Source organism: Triturus cristatus, chromosome 9, assembly GCF_964204655.1.
Source record: "Triturus cristatus chromosome 9, aTriCri1.1, whole genome shotgun sequence".
NCBI lineage: Eukaryota > Metazoa > Chordata > Amphibia > Caudata > Salamandridae > Triturus > Triturus cristatus.
Genome location: NC_140592.1, coordinates 1,240,193,771 through 1,240,209,387, shown reverse-complemented (window position 1 = coordinate 1,240,209,387; position 15,617 = coordinate 1,240,193,771). Strand labels below are relative to the sequence as shown.

Here is a 15,617-nt window from a genome sequence, read left to right as displayed (position 1 = left end):
TCTTACGGGGTGAAGTGAGTGGTAGGTGAAAGGCTGGACAGGTACACACATGTCCCCTGCCCAGGTAGTGAGGAATACCCATGCATGTCTTCACTACCTATGAGGTTTGCTCTTCCCATAGGTTAACATGCCGAAATGGTTGAAAGCACTTAAGGCTGCAGCTTGTGATGTTTCCTATCATTGGATTCGCAGCGACAGTCCCTTTCCAGTGGAAAAGGTGGCCTTGTAGTCATTTACATAGAAATGCCACTAATAGAAAGTGATCAAGCAAGGCTTGGGTCCAGAATTCCATGGACTGGACCACCCATGTATGGAAACAACAAACACGGTATCCAGGGACATTATTCAATTTTTAAGTCGCAATAAGCCTTCGACCATTAATTCTAAAGTTTATAAGCTTTATTCAGCTTCATTCAATATTTTTAAAAGGACATTCAAAAATCAATTAAACATGTCTTTTGAAAGGAATAACACATTAATAAATCATACAGTACAACGTGACTTGAAGACATAATTGAACATAAATACATCTGACAAAAACGTTTTTTTTGTAAGAAAAAATACAACATATAAATAATGACAAACATACATCAATAACTCCTATGTACAAGCCTAATATACGACCAGTCCTAAGTTTAAAGTGATACACTAGGCGGACACTAACTTCATTTTGAACACGAGTCAACTGTCCTGCCTGTGAGAGAACGGGGATACAGATGCCACTACGGGGTGTTGTCAACACTAAAGAGGGAGATGTTATTTATTAAGTTCCCTCGTGGCACACCCTATCGACGCTCCCCCAGGCTCAAGGCCAACGCGTTTCGAATCCCTTGTGTGTTCAGGATCTTCTTCAGGACTCGGTCTTGGACTCTATAGAATTAAAAATAAAACATTGTTGTGAAACCTGCCCCACTGCGCTCCACCAGTATTACAATGCCAGAGAAATATATAATATCTGTACCTTAATCGAGGTATGGAGAAAATCTAAAGAGGACGTTGGCCATTGCCTTAACTTCTATTCTTTTTCAATTCGGAGCTACAAAGGGTTAAACATAGGGCATTAGATTTACAATGTCTGACAACGAGAGATGCTCACCACACTAAACGGGAGGCAGAGGACTCGGGTGTTCCTACCTTGAAGCATTCAAGCGAAATGAGGATACATCGGATGTTCTGACGCGTGTCCGATTTCTACAATCAACACATACAATCATTGTGACGATTCGGAGTGTGTTTGTTTAAAACAATCATGCGTGGGTTTGTTGTGTGCAATGCTGAGATGTAAACTCAAATGCAATGTTACCTTCTACTGTGTGGGCGCCATCAATCAATGCAGCTGCACCACTGTCTCTTTTCTGCATGGAACAAAACGTGTGTTCAGTGTATCTGCTCACTGTGTATCACAGCGTGTCCAGTAAAAGCGGCAGTGCAAGCGTTTACCGTGGGCTTCCACGCCATCATTCTAATCGAGTAGCAACCGGCAGCGCCGAGGCGGTCTCAGTGGAAGCTTATTAATTGAACTGGGAGAGGAACTCAGAGGTCATGCGCCACAAGGCATTGTGGGGCATGTAGTTCGTATAAATGCAGAGTGTTTGTATTATGATCTACAGTTTTGTTATTCCAGAAAGTTCATTTAAACCGTGTAGCGCTGTGTTAAATTTCATGACTAAAAATGCTTCTTTCTGGGCCAGTGTTGTTTCAGGGTCACCTCCTCTTTGGTTGTTCTTTTTTATGAGAGACAGGACAGTCCATGTGAAATCGTCAAATTTGTGTTTTGAGGCCGTAAAATGCTCGGCCATTGGGGCAGTAAGGATATTATTCTTAAGTCGTGAACGATGTTGCACGATGCGCTGTCGCACTTCTTGAGAGGTTTTTCCAATATAAATTTACTTACACGGACACGTGACGGCATAAACCACGTTTTTTGATTTACAGTTCGTGAATTCATTGTGGCGCCAGTGTCTTCGGCCATCAGCGAACAAACTCCCGTCTTTAGTTGAACGGCACACCGAACACATTCCACATTTATGGTGCCCTTGGACCGGTGCAAGATTGAGCACGGTGCAGAGCGGGCTGGTTTTTGTGTTGCCCGACTGAATTCACAACTTGCTGCCCAATGCTCCTTTTCTTGTTTAAAGCAAAAAGTGGTGGCCCGACATTAGGAATTGTTACTTCAATTAGATGCCAGTTGTTACGTATAATCTTCTTCCAAGATGGAGAAGTGTGGCTCAATGGTTAGAGCGGCAGACCCTGATGCAGAGGTCTAGCCCGGGACCAGGGTTCAATTCCCCGCCTCAGTGGGTCTTGGGCTCAAAAATTCCAAGGACCTGTTAATTCTCGCCTCGGTGCCATTCCAATCATGGAGTCCCACTCTGCAACTCTGGGCAATAGCTTGCTTAATCTCCACAACGGCCCCCACAATGCTAAGGATGCCTGGCCTCCACCTTGGGGGTGCCCAGGAGTGGACCCCTCACAGGGAAAGCCAGGATGGGTTCCACAGCGGTATTCGTGCCTTGAGACTCTTGCGGGTGAGTAGTGCGCTATACAAGTATTAATTTTTACAGATTGTGTGTAAGGCCCAAACGTTGAAACACAGACAATGCATCAGTGGGAGGCTTGTTTTTTGTTGTTAATAGATGCTCCCTAGGAGTAAACCATGCCCTTTTCAAAGAGTGTTTCAACAGTTTCTTAGGGTACCCCTTTTCAACAAGTTTATTGACGAGTACTTCTGCATGGAGCTCATAGTCTTCACGTCTCGAACAGTTGCGCCTTATGCATAAAAATTGCCCAAATGGCAAGTTGTTCTTGAGGTTTCTGGGATGGTAACTTCTATAGGGAAGGGCATTATTTTTGTCTGTAGGTTTTGTGTGTAGCGTGGTGATCAGACCACTGGGTGAAGTTTTCACATTAACATCCAAAAAGGCAAGGCTTTGACTGCTGAATGTTAGGCTAAACTTGATGCCCGGACTGCGGTCACTCAGCCATGTGTGGAATTCTTCAAGTATGGTTTGGGGCCCTTCCCACAGGCACCAAACATCATCAATATATCTGTACCACTGCTTTATGTGATCAATGTATGGATTATTCTGATACACAAATTGATCTTTATATTTTGCCATGTACAGGACTGCCATCTCCGGCGCAAATGGACAGCCCATGGCAGTACCTTGGACTTGGATAAAGAATTCATCATCAAATCTGAAGAAATTGTTCCGCAACGCAATCAATGCCGATTTCAGGATGAACTCCGTAGGCACCCGGTGTGGTCTGCGTCTGGATTCCAAGAATTCCTCCATCGCGTTGAGTCCGACTTGTTGGGGAATCTGTGTGTGCATTGATGACACATCCATTGTGACTAAGAGATTGACATTCGGGTCAAAAGGAAAACCTTTGATTTTATTTATAAAATCCATGGTGTCGCGCAGGTATGATGGAACTTCCTGTAAAAATGGTTTTAGAAATATGTCTACGTACTTGGACAGCGGTTCCAAAATGGAGTCACATCCGGAAACGATTGGACGACCTGGTGGATTGGTTGTGTCCTTGTGCACCTTGGGGAGAAAATATAGTAGAGGCACCCTTGCATGTTTTTTAATCAGGTATTCGGATTCTCTTGGTCCCAATATTCCTTGTTCGATACCCTCAGTCACTGCATTCGCGATTTCATGGGAAATGCTATTTGTCAGATCCTGTGGAATGCATCGATACCAAAGTGGATTGCTCACATGACTTCTTCCTTCAGTTACATAGGCTTGCTGGGACCAGATTACCACGGCCCCGCCTTTGTCCGCTGGCTTGATTACTGCTGTTTGTTGATCCTTTAATGCAGCTATAGCTTTTTTATGTCCTTGCGAAATGTTTCTTGTGACGTGAACTCTCTTTTTTTCAAGTACATCAAGTAGGGACAGCACAGCGTGTTCAAATGCGACGATATTCTTCGGTATACTATGTGATGGTGGGCAGAACATGGATTAATTTCGTAGTCCAGAGGCCTCCGGACACATGTTGTCCTCCTTATTGATAAAGAAAGCCTTTAGGCGTATTTTGCGGACGAGTTCTAAAACTTCCATCTTGCCCTTTGTAAAGCCCATGATGACCCCAGGGACAAAGGAAAGTCCCAATTCCAGCTCTTCAGTTTGTTCTTCTGTAAGGATCATGTCGGAAAGGTTGACGATCGAGGATTTTTTCATGATTTGTACTACCGTCTCCGTGTTCTTATTTCCCATGGTTGTGGTTTGTATCTCCCCGGGGGCTTCTGTTGGCCATCCCCTAAAAAAGGCTTCTTCTGTTGGTTTCGACCGGAAGGCCCTTCTCCTGGGTCCGAGTCTCCTGTTGACTCAGAGGATGACGTACCCAAAAAGGTCAAGAATTTTCGTTTGGATGTCCCCTGGTACTCTGATAGAAACCTTCTGGAATCCGGTTTTGTATGAAAGTCGTCCTTAAGGTATGGATATACGATCTCAATATTGAAGGATTTCCTTTCCTTTTCAAATGTATTTACTGTGAAATTAATTGTGTGGTCCTTGAAAGCAGAAATGTCCTTTTCAATTTTTTGAATTAAAGCTTTTGCCTCCGCTGTTGTATGGTTGTCTTTTAATGCCTGTAGATGCTCCTTTCTTTCCTCTGCCTCTTTTTTGCATAGCCTGTGAGTTGTCTCCACAGAATGCACCAGCAAGTCCCGGCTGCACTGAGTGCTAATATTGCTAAAGCCTGTCTTGTACTGTGGGTCCTCTGTAAAGATTACAGGGACATTCTTGGCCTGGAGTCCCCAGGGAATAGTACCCGCTTTAAGGTGTTCTACCAAAAAGTGCCCGTGAAGCTCTGTTCTAATATGTTTTTTCTGTAACCTAATAGTTTTTCAGAGGCATTCTGTTGTTTAGCAGTGTTGCCTAATGAGACAGTGGAAAACAGAGTGGGGTCTGAGATAAGTTTCTGAATGTGATGCTCGCTAAAGGATAGTGTTTCCTTTTCTGGCATGGTGACCACCCTAGTGGGCCTGGTCGGGCTGGCCAGGGAACACTGAGTGTGTTTTAATTACAAATTAAAAACAGTCCAAGACAAACGGACGGTCGTATGCGGCTTGAAATCGAGACACGCAAGGTATTGAAAGACCGTCTTTGTTCACTTTGGTTTTGAACCGATTTCAAATGGAACCGGAGGTTAGGATTTAGCAACTTTTCGTTTTTACCCTTGTAGATCGACTCCACGGAGCTGTAATCACTCAATTAAATGCCAGCACGAAAACAACTAACATTAATGGACATCTCGTAGCGTCACCGCGATAGCGCTGGGCGTTGTGGAAGTGGAGTCGGGTTGACTAATGCTCCCTTTCTATTATTTTGGTTTTAACAGTGCAATTGGTCTTTACGTGCATGGCGACTGAAGGGCTGTGAGGCACAAAGGTGCTGACCAAAAAAGGACAGACAAGGTAAAGTGACTTAATTGAGGAATAACGAATAGAGATATGCGGGAGTGCTTGCGTGACTGAAATGATGGTAACACTTGCACATTTTTCTTCTTTTTTACAGCTCATTTGCTAGGTCCTGAGGAAAACCCTTAAATCAATATTGGGTTTGAAACGCGTAGGCCTTGTTGTTGTGTCCAAATGAATACGAATAACAAATGCTGAGTATCAGGTCCATTTAAAAATGTACAGCAATTAAAGAATTTCAGTTCTCACGACCTGAATACTGAACTGTTTGGCCGACATCTACCCTGGGAAAGTGTTGTATTTCAAGTTTGACTTTGGGGTTTCTTTTCAAACCTTTCCCTTGGGTCTTTTCATTCTTTCCTTTTTCTCTTTTTGTTTAGTTTGGGGTAGCATTTGAGCTTTTTCAAACTCAGTGATAAAGACTGTTGATAGTTTTTCTATGCACCGTAATGTCTTATTTATATGTGTAAATATTGTAATTTTATGTACTGTTTTCTGTGGTCCGTAAAATATATAATGTTCATGTGAATAATATGAATTAGTTCATTGAAAAAATATATTAAACTCTTTGACCGCATAAGAGCACGGACAACTATACCATCATGTTAAATGTTTCTCTGCATGTTTGTTTGTCTTTTCCTTCCCCACAAGAAAGCGCCACTAGAGGAAATTCTCCTCTACCACATATCACACCTTAGCCTGTGTGTTACATATATGGTCTTTTAATAACACGTTTTTAGACCACTCACTTTGCACTACACATAGATCCTGAAGAAAGCCATACCACTAAGAGAGCATGGCTGAAACATGTTGGCCGACTAGGATATTGGAGTTACCTTAAGATCTCCTTAAATATCCGACTCTTGTTTTTATTCACTGCCAAGGGCCCACTCATTAAAATAGTCATTTTTTATCCCAGAGACCCTTAGGACAGCTTTTTTAACATTCACACACTTCCTTTCACTGCACTCTCACGGCACAATACCAGCTCCGCTGTATCCAGGTGTCGTAGCACACACAAGGTGCACTCGGTGCCTTGGGTGGGGCCCGATGATGAAGCATGTCACCAACTAGGTTGGTGAGTGAGGGCCTTACTATAAACATAATGTGTTTCCTTTCCAAAACTAACGTACACTAGGAGCACCCACTCCAGAGCTAGTTCTCTTTTATAAAACATATATACCAGGGGATGTGAACTGGCTCCAGTACCTTTCCTCCCTCTCCTTTTGATTTTTATCGCTTATTTATGAAGGCCTGCGTCACATTTATGCCGATGTTGCATCACTTTTTGTGATGCTGCGGCAGCGTAAATAATGTGCCACGTTGTTCCATATTTACAAAGTGGTGCATTTAGACAGATGTGTCACTTTGAAAACCCCTGCACTACATTATACCTGCGTTAGGTATAATGTATGCAGGGTGGACGTTTCCCCGCTACAATTCTGGTCAACGAGCTAGCAAAAAGCCAATTGGGGGTGGAGAAGGATGTGGAAATCTCAGCCAAAAAATATACCACCTGGCTTGAGACCTACTTCGCAAATCTAGCTCCTAGTATATGGATTAATAAAAACAGGAAAACACCATCCGCCCCTTGGTTCTCTAAAGCTTTGAGAATGGACAAACAGGCTTGCAGAAGGCAAGAAAGGATTTGGCGTAAAAACTATGAGCCGCTGGAAAAAAATCGATATAAATCCATGCTCTCGGATTAAAAAAATTAAAGTTGATTGGGGAGAAAACTCTCTACTATACAGCACAGATAAAAAAAGCCGGTAGTTCCAGTAATGAACTATTTCAAACTGTGAAAAATCTGACCAGAATCACAAAAGATGATTCCGTTAATTTTAATCAAGAATTTTGTGATGCTCTGGCTCTCTCCTTTAGAACAAAGGTAGATTAAATCTATGATCAGTTCACCCACTCCACACCAAATGGCAATAAACTTGAACAAACAATTAGTAGGAAAGTCTCTCTTTTTAACTTCTCACTGACTTCTCCTATGCAAATCATCAAACTGATCTCCATGGCCAAGTCAGGCTCTCCAGAAAACCCTTGCCCCCCTAAGATCCTACAAAATATCTGCCATTTTATTGGACCGTATCTATCTAAGATATTTAATCAGATGATAGAGCAAGGATCCTTTCCCACTGTGTGGAAGCAGTCTTGTATCTTGCCTCTTCTAATAAAAAAATTAATTTGGATGCAACTGATACAGCCAACAATCGGCCCATTGCGAGAATCCCTCTTCCAGCCAAGATAATCGAGAAAGCCATGAATGCGGAATTCTCCACTTTTATTGCAGCCAATCAGATTCTAGAAAACAGCCAGTTTGGCTTCAGAGCTAACCATAGTACAGAGTCAGCTCTGATTAAGACTACAGAAGAAATCCGTTCCTCACTAGACAGCGGTGGGTCAGCAGCCTTGGTGCTGCTTGACCTATCCGCTGCATTTGATACGGTGGACCATAATCTTCTGGTTCATCGTCTACAATCAATTGGGATAGGATGTAAAGCCCTCTCCCTGTTAACATTGTTTTTATCAGAGAGGACTCAAACAGTTCATTTGGGCAAATTTAAGTCGGCACCTTTCACCCTTTCATGTGGTGTTCCGCAGGGCTCATCGTTGAGCCCCACACTCTTTAATATTTATGTAGCGGAATTAGCACCACTGATAAGAAGTTTTAATTTGATTCCCGCTTCTTATGCCGACGACACCCAGCTGGTGATCTCGACAGTGGATAAGGACATTAACCACTCATTAAAACTCCATGATTGTATGCTCACCCTAAATCACTGGATGAGCACTCATTGCTTGAAATTAAACTCGAGCAAAACAGAGGTGATTATGTTCGGAAACCTCTTTCCACCTTGGTCCCCAGCTTGGTGGCCAGATAATCTTGCCCCCCCCCCACCCCTGTGGATAAAGCTAAAACCCTTGGGGTTATCATAGACGAAAAACGTAGCTTTAAAGCTCAAATCTCCAAGGTTGTGTCCTCTTTGTTCTTCATGATTAAGACTATAAGAACAATTCTGCCTTTTATTAAAAAATCCTCCAGAAAGTTGGTTGTAACTTCCTTAGTCTTGTCCAAACTTGACTACTGTAATGGACTATACATCAATGTGCAATCCACCCTCCACAGGAAGTTACAGGCAGTACAAAATGCTGCCGCAAGACTGATTCTGGACGTACCTAAATATCAGTCTGTCAGATCAGCATTGCGAGACCTTTACTGGCTGCCAGTCGGTCAGCGGATAAAGTTTAAGGCACTCTGCATTGCCCATAAGGCTTTGCACAAAGAAGGGCCAACATTTCTAGAGGACCTTTTTAGATGGTATTCCCCAAATAGACCTTTGCGTTCGGCTAATGCCAATCTGATGCCGGTGGTCAGGATTAAAAAGATGAACTGAGGGGGGAGGAGTTTCAGCTACAATACCATCAAGGAATGGAACTCCCTTCCACTATGTCTCAGAAAAAATTCCCTCCCTTCTTGAGTTCAGAAAACAACTGAAGACCTGGCTCTTTTAGCAGCCGTAGCCCTTAGCACAGTATGTACCACTGGAAGTGCCAATGTTAATGTTAATGTTACTGGGTATTTGTAAAGCGCACGGCTACTCCCAGGAGTGCCCCGGCGCTAGCAACAAGGGGGACCAGTGACAAAACACATCTGTGGCGTCTCAGAGACACCTGAGGGTATTCGTGCGCTGTATACATTTAATTAAAAGAATAAATTAATTTTAAAAAAAAAAGCCTCGTAGAAGTGGCGCATTGAAATCTATAAGATTTCAGTGTGCCACTGCTAGGACGTCATTGCGTTAAAACCTTATGCCTACCTCATGGCGGGCGTACAGGTGACGCAGGCCTTTTCACATGGGACTTGCCCCATGTGAAATGACACAAAGGCTGGAGTTGCGTCTGTTTTCAGACACACCACAGCAATGAGTCACTTTTGTGCCTACAGATACGTCAGTAATACTGGCGTATCTGTAACTCCTTGCAACATGAAGGGCCGTACTGTAAATACGGCACATCCATGGTGTCACAAGGAGTGTGCACTGAGAAGTGTTGCATTGCTGCTTTGTCGCAGCGATGCGATACTTCTCATAAATAAGGCCCTCGTTGTTCTGTCCTGGTCATGACCTGCCGAACAATGGAAGATCGAAACATTGTTGACAATATCTCGACTGAAAAAGATGTTTACTATTAACTATATACTGTGCAATGGAATAATTGTGAACTGTTGATATATACCCCTATCCATGCCCACTATCAGACTATCACCTCTTTTCGTCGTGCTTTAGCTCTTGTTTTGATCACCACTTTGCACCATTCACACGAGTTTTACGAGCACTGTGTGTTCACTCTGCACATTGAGCACTTACTTTTCAATTTTATACTGTTGTTGCTAATAATTGTTCAAAATAATATTAGAAAGTATAATCATTTATTTCTGAATTTCATTGGCCATATCTTTTTCAATTGATGTATTATATATAAAAATACATTGGTTAAGTGTTGCACTATACATTTGTCAGGTATTGTATGATTGATGACATTTTGGTTTTAAATGACACCTTTTTGGACAGTGTTGCATATATAAGGCACTAAATGAGTGGCAGCGCTATAAGCATTACAGAAGGCACCACAGCTCCTTCTGTAATACCATAGTGCCCCAGGTGTGTACAAAGTGGGCGCACACATCTGTTGCACCCCAGGGGCACTATGCATAATACAGCCCCTGGTGTTTCGTTCAGGAGAAGAGGCCTGGGGCCGTATTATGTAATGGTGTTATAGCAGCCAGAATGTCTTTCTCTGTGATGGTGGCAACCTGCTTGTAATACAGGTAGAGATCCCCCTGCAGGCAGGTGCACAGCGTGACTGCGACCACCTGCAGGGGCATCTCTAGGATGGAGTGCCCATGGGACCCTCTTTCCACCCTCCGAAGGGCAGCCCTTAGCAGGCTCACTTGCTGTGCACCACCATTTTACTGTGCACAGTCAGTGCACCTCCTGATGGCTACTTTTGCCTCTGTGCCCGTGTTCATAATACAGCGCATGTTCAGAGGCAGTGTGTTACCCCCATTAGCATGGGCCATACCCTATTCTATAGAGGGTACATGAACTTGAAATAGGGGCAGCAATTTATGTATGCTAGTGTGATCAGTATTACAGAAGGGGCAGAACAAGTGTCTGGGACCCCGTCTGTAAGACAAAAGTGCCTCGGTGCGCAGAAAACTGGTGCGCACACCTGTTGCACCCCCAAGTTACTGTTTGTAACACGGCCTCAGGTGACCTGGAGGCGGCATGGCATGGAACCTGCAGACGGGGGATAGGTCTCCAGAATGGAGGATGGGGAGGCATAAGGGGTGCCCATACAAGGATTGTCACAGAGTACCAAACAACGCCCATGCATTGCTGGCTGGTGAGATTATCGACTGTGCATGTGCTGCGCTGGTGACAGGTGGTCTTACAGGCTGTCTCCCAGAAAAACAATGACCCACAAACGCTCCTGTCCAATTTTTTTACATCCATTATTCGAGACGAAGGACTAGCTTGCACCGCACTGCTGGTGCATTGTGCCAGACCATGCCTTGGCATGACCCTCTCCTGCCCAGGTGGGAGGAGAGACCTCTGCACAGTCTAGGCTACAACCAGCAAAGACATGTTTTCCATGGTGCTCCAGATACAGTGCTATGCCTCTGTAACTCAATGAGTCATTGGTGCCATTTGGTGTCTCTATCATCCAAGCGAATGGTACATATTTTAACACCCTCAGGATGAGGAAAGGCTGAGTCAGCTCTGCCATTATACTACCAGGTGACTTTCAGATCTCCCAGCGATTTCTTCAGTGCCAGTGATGTCAAATGCCCCGGCCATGTGAATCGCCTACAGCCATTTCTGGGTTTTAAGCTCGCATCACATTGCACACCCAGGGCCTTATTTATGGGATTTTGCCGTAGGGCAGCGCCGCAGGCCTCCATGCGGCGCTCCCTACGGCAAAAGGAAAGGGATTTTTAGGTCTCACCTGAGCCAGCGCATGCGCTGCCCTGCGAAACATTTAGTAAGCGGGTTTTGAAAGTGCTACCACAGGCTTTTGGTGGCCTCAAGCTTGCGATTACGCACGCGATTACGCCCGCAGCCGCCATCTGTCTTTCCTCCGTCACAGGTCATTAAGTGCATCACGATCGCGATCACTTTCACTTTCGCGGCAGAGTCACTTACACGGGCGCGCGGCCAATGCTTGTTTCAACTGTAATGACGCTGACGCATCACTCCACGGGCTTCAAAAGCGGCTTCTTAATTAGCTGTGAAGCGCGTGCTGACTGGTGATTGACTCATCGCACAGACTGCAGGGGAGAAGGACGCATTGTTCGTCCTTTTCTTCTCAAACCGGCTGACACTTGCGGCCGTATTCAGATTCCATCAAGAACACTATAACATACCGGCAAGCACCCTCTTCATGTAGATGCCCCTCCAGGCACCTACACGACAATTGCAGATTACGGCTCCACGCGGCGGTGCCTGATTACCTGTGATGTTTATTTATTCTTGCACGTACAAGTTAGGTGGCTCCGTCCTCCCCCTCCCAGACCGGCCTACATTAGCGGACGTGTTTACTCCTTATCTAGAACATGATAACATACCGGCAACCGCCTCTCTGTGTAGATGCCCCTCCACGACATGTACACATTTGTACTCCAAGTTTGGGGGTGTTTGATTACCCGTGTTATTTACTGTTGGATTTACAAGTTAGATGGCTCTGAGCTGACGTTCTCTCCCTCCTTCAACAATCCAGCGCAACTTTTTTACACATGAATAATTTATGTAATCACACGCTGGCCAGTCCTTTAATTTCTTATAGATATGCACATCACCTTCACAGCTTTCTATGTTGCTGGTGCCTACCCCGTGAATTTTTTACATATTATTCCTAAGGCGGTACCAAGTATCTGCTGAATATTTACATTTATTTCAGTTTCTAGCTCCGTCATAGAGGGTCACTCATATTAACCCTCTCCACACAGATATTGAACCGGGCGATTGCTGCCCTTGCCCATTGAATTCCTTCATCTTTGTGACATTACACCGAGATCTTCAACTCTTCCTCCATGGGTGAGTGGCTTAAGGGCCCTGTTGTCCTGTATGTGTCATTTCTATGCCCACCGCCTGCTTCCTCATTAATCCTCCTTTTTAGGTCGAGCATTCAGTGCTGTGTTGCCTTTCCCTCAGTCTGTACCTAAGACACTCCTCGTCACCTCTCCCCAGAACAACCTTCTTTCACTTCGGCTGACGTTCAGAGATACAGGAGTCTGATGCATTGTGAAAGCGGTGTGCCTGGACGCTGTGGCGAGAGAACATATTTATGCTACTCGGATCAGGGTGTTAGCTAGTCTCTGACACGCTTGAAACAATATGCCTCTGTTAAATGTCACGTACCCGAGCACTTTCTTTATTTTCTGTTTAGTTTGGAATGCTCTGCTGGCATCCCAAGAACATGGCGACATTTCTTATTCATGTTGCTGAGCGGTGCGGTGAGTACCAACAAAGTAGCCAGGAAAATAAAATGCCTCTCCGTCCCTCTCACTTTGAACCATGAGCCAAATATCTCTGCGCGAGGCGAGCGGGTGAGGCAAGTGAACCCACAGGTGTTTGGGAAATTGCTCCCCTTGAAGTTCTTCCGAGATTCGTCCATCTTGCTTCATCCATTCTTTCCATCCTTTCTGTGCTCTCACACATCCACCTATTATTCTGCCTTTTCCATCATCCCTCCTCTTCATCTTTATATCCACCCTACATTCTCTCCATCCTTTCGCAAGAGACATTTTATATGTGGGATTTTCAAAGTGCTACCCATAGTTTTGGCTGGCCTAAACCTTGAGTGCACGATCACATGCACGTGCACAGCTGCTCCCACTCCCCCCTCCCTTCTCTATAGCTTTGGCTCCTTTGTTTTTTATTACACCCTCCCTTCTCTCCCCGCTGTTTTCACACTACCCCCTCCCTTCTAATCAGTTTCCTTTCTGCTCCCTTGATCGCGTCTCCGATCACTTTAACTACTTCAAATGCAGCGCGCACCCCTGCTTTCACTTTTTAGGTCTCGGCTAGCGAAGGCTGCGCTTGCGCAGTCTCGCTCGCGAGATTTAATGACTTTGAGAAGAGGGGCTTGAACCCGCCCCTCTTCTCCCCTGTTCTCCATTGGCTGGCCTCTTCAATGCTGGCCAGCCATTGGAGAAGAGGTCCCGTCACTCCGATCATGCCCCGTCCTTTTCGGATCGGGGGCGTGTTTTTTGCAGAAAGTCTAATTATCTCCTCCAGCCAACGGCTGGAGGAGATAACAGCAAAACACGCCCCCGAATCCGAAAAGTACGCTGCGTTTCTCCGAGGCATTTCTGCTCTGCCTCGGAGAAAGGCGGTGGTGTGCTTGCCTTTTGCTCTGCCTTTTTGACAAACGTTGCAAGACACTGTGATGAATGCGCGCTCCCGCATCTCTGACCTGCTTTTAATTTGCCTGTGTAATTAATTGCTGATCTCTCGGAGAATCGGCTCCTCCTCCCGGCTCTGCAGGCAGATTTCCTCTCGGACTGGCTGGTCTCTCTGGGATCTGCAGGGAGGGATCCCGCACAGGACGTGATGCCGCCCCTCGCTCTTCCGTTCCCTACATAGAGCTCCCTCCCTCGCTTCTGTACTTGGTGATTCTTGCCCCCCACCCCCGAGTATATGCACCTAATACATTTCTCTCTCCCTATACCCCTCAATCCCCGGTAGATCCATCTCCATAGATCCCGTACTGATCTATTTTTCGATACTGGATCTCCCTTCCCCGGGTGGATCTCTCTTCCCGGAGGAATCCTCGTCTCTCCGGCTAGAGACTCGCTCCCTGCTCGATATTTGAGCCGTGCCATTTCTTGGAGGTTCTCTCCAACGAGATCCCTCCTTCCCAGGTGGATCCCTCTTCCCAGTGGATGTCTCCCTCCCGGAGCGGAGTGCAGATCTCGTCCTCCCGCGGGCCCGGGATGCCGCATCGCCAGAAGGAGGCAGTGACGGGCAGAGCCATCGAACCCTGAGCCCACCCGATGCCCCGGCCAATGCTCCCCGGAGGTGGCTGCACTGCGGACGGCAGCCGTGGTGGATGAGGCCGGAGACCGGGGCTGCAGCCTCAGCGGAGACCGACGCACCCCCTCTCCTTGCGCCTGCCATGAAGCACAACCCGCTCTGCACCGATGGCCCCTGTTCATGGAGGTAAGGGCCCGGCTACAGCGCTGCACGCAGGGAACGCTCGGACGGGGTTCTCTGTTCCTGCTTGTGAGTGGTGGGGGGAGGGGGCAGTTAAAGGTGTTCACTTTCAACCCCTGGTCTCCTCATGCCCCCCCTACAGTCTACAGAAACCAACTCCTCGTTTCTTTTTGTTGATAACATCTGTTCGTGTATGAATGTATTGACTGTTTTTGTAACGCCAAACATACCGCTGACATTACGCAATGCCAGAATGCACACTCCAATCACGTAAAGGGAAGGAAATAGCCCCTCCTCTCGCCCCTGAGCTGCGACAGGCGTGAACTGCCCTAACGGACTGCTGTGCGCCGGCCATAATCTGCTGTAATCACAGAGAGTGGTGGGTTCGCTGTATTGTGCCACGGGGAGACTGGCACGCCATTTCTAAGCCCCCTCCCCATACTTTTATCTGGTTTGAAAGGGGCCTTGTGCTCATGCAGCGGGGCAGATACGGAGCTACTAACATTACGTATAAAGTGCTAAGTCTGGCACATTAGCAGGGCAAAGGCTTCACGGGGGCATTGGGCAACACTGGCCGCGGTTCTATGACCGGGCTCCTCTCTTGTAATCAACGAGTCTGGTGGCGTGTGGCAGTTGTAAGCATTTACAATGCAATGGTCTCGGCATTGGTAAAGTTAGAGCTATTGGCATTGCTCATGACATTATTTTTGTTTATGTTTTTGTTTTTAAAACATTTAACCCCTTGTGTGCCCTTGACGGAACCACGCCGTCATGAGCCACGGGCACCGTGTGCTCATGACGGCGTGGTTCCGTCATGGAGCGGCCGCTCCTCCCACGCGGCTCGAATTCCCCGCCTGTGCGGGCGAATTAGAGAGTGGGCGGAGTCGTGACGGAACCACGCCGTCATGAGCACAGCTCGCCCGTGACTCATGACGGCGCGGTTCCGTCATGAGCACCGC

General features: G+C 46.2%; 1 long non-coding RNA gene across 1 annotated transcript; it reads right to left on the bottom strand.

The window, feature by feature from the left end:
- Positions 1–603: 603 nt before the first annotated feature.
- On the bottom strand, positions 604–1,457 carry LOC146799695 (uncharacterized). Its single transcript, XR_014969305.1, has 4 exons — positions 1,304–1,457; positions 1,135–1,191; positions 962–1,036; positions 604–870 (listed from the first exon to the last, which is right to left on the bottom strand). It is a non-coding gene; the product is annotated as an uncharacterized LOC146799695 (long non-coding RNA).
- Positions 1,458–15,617: the final 14,160 nt, after the last annotated feature.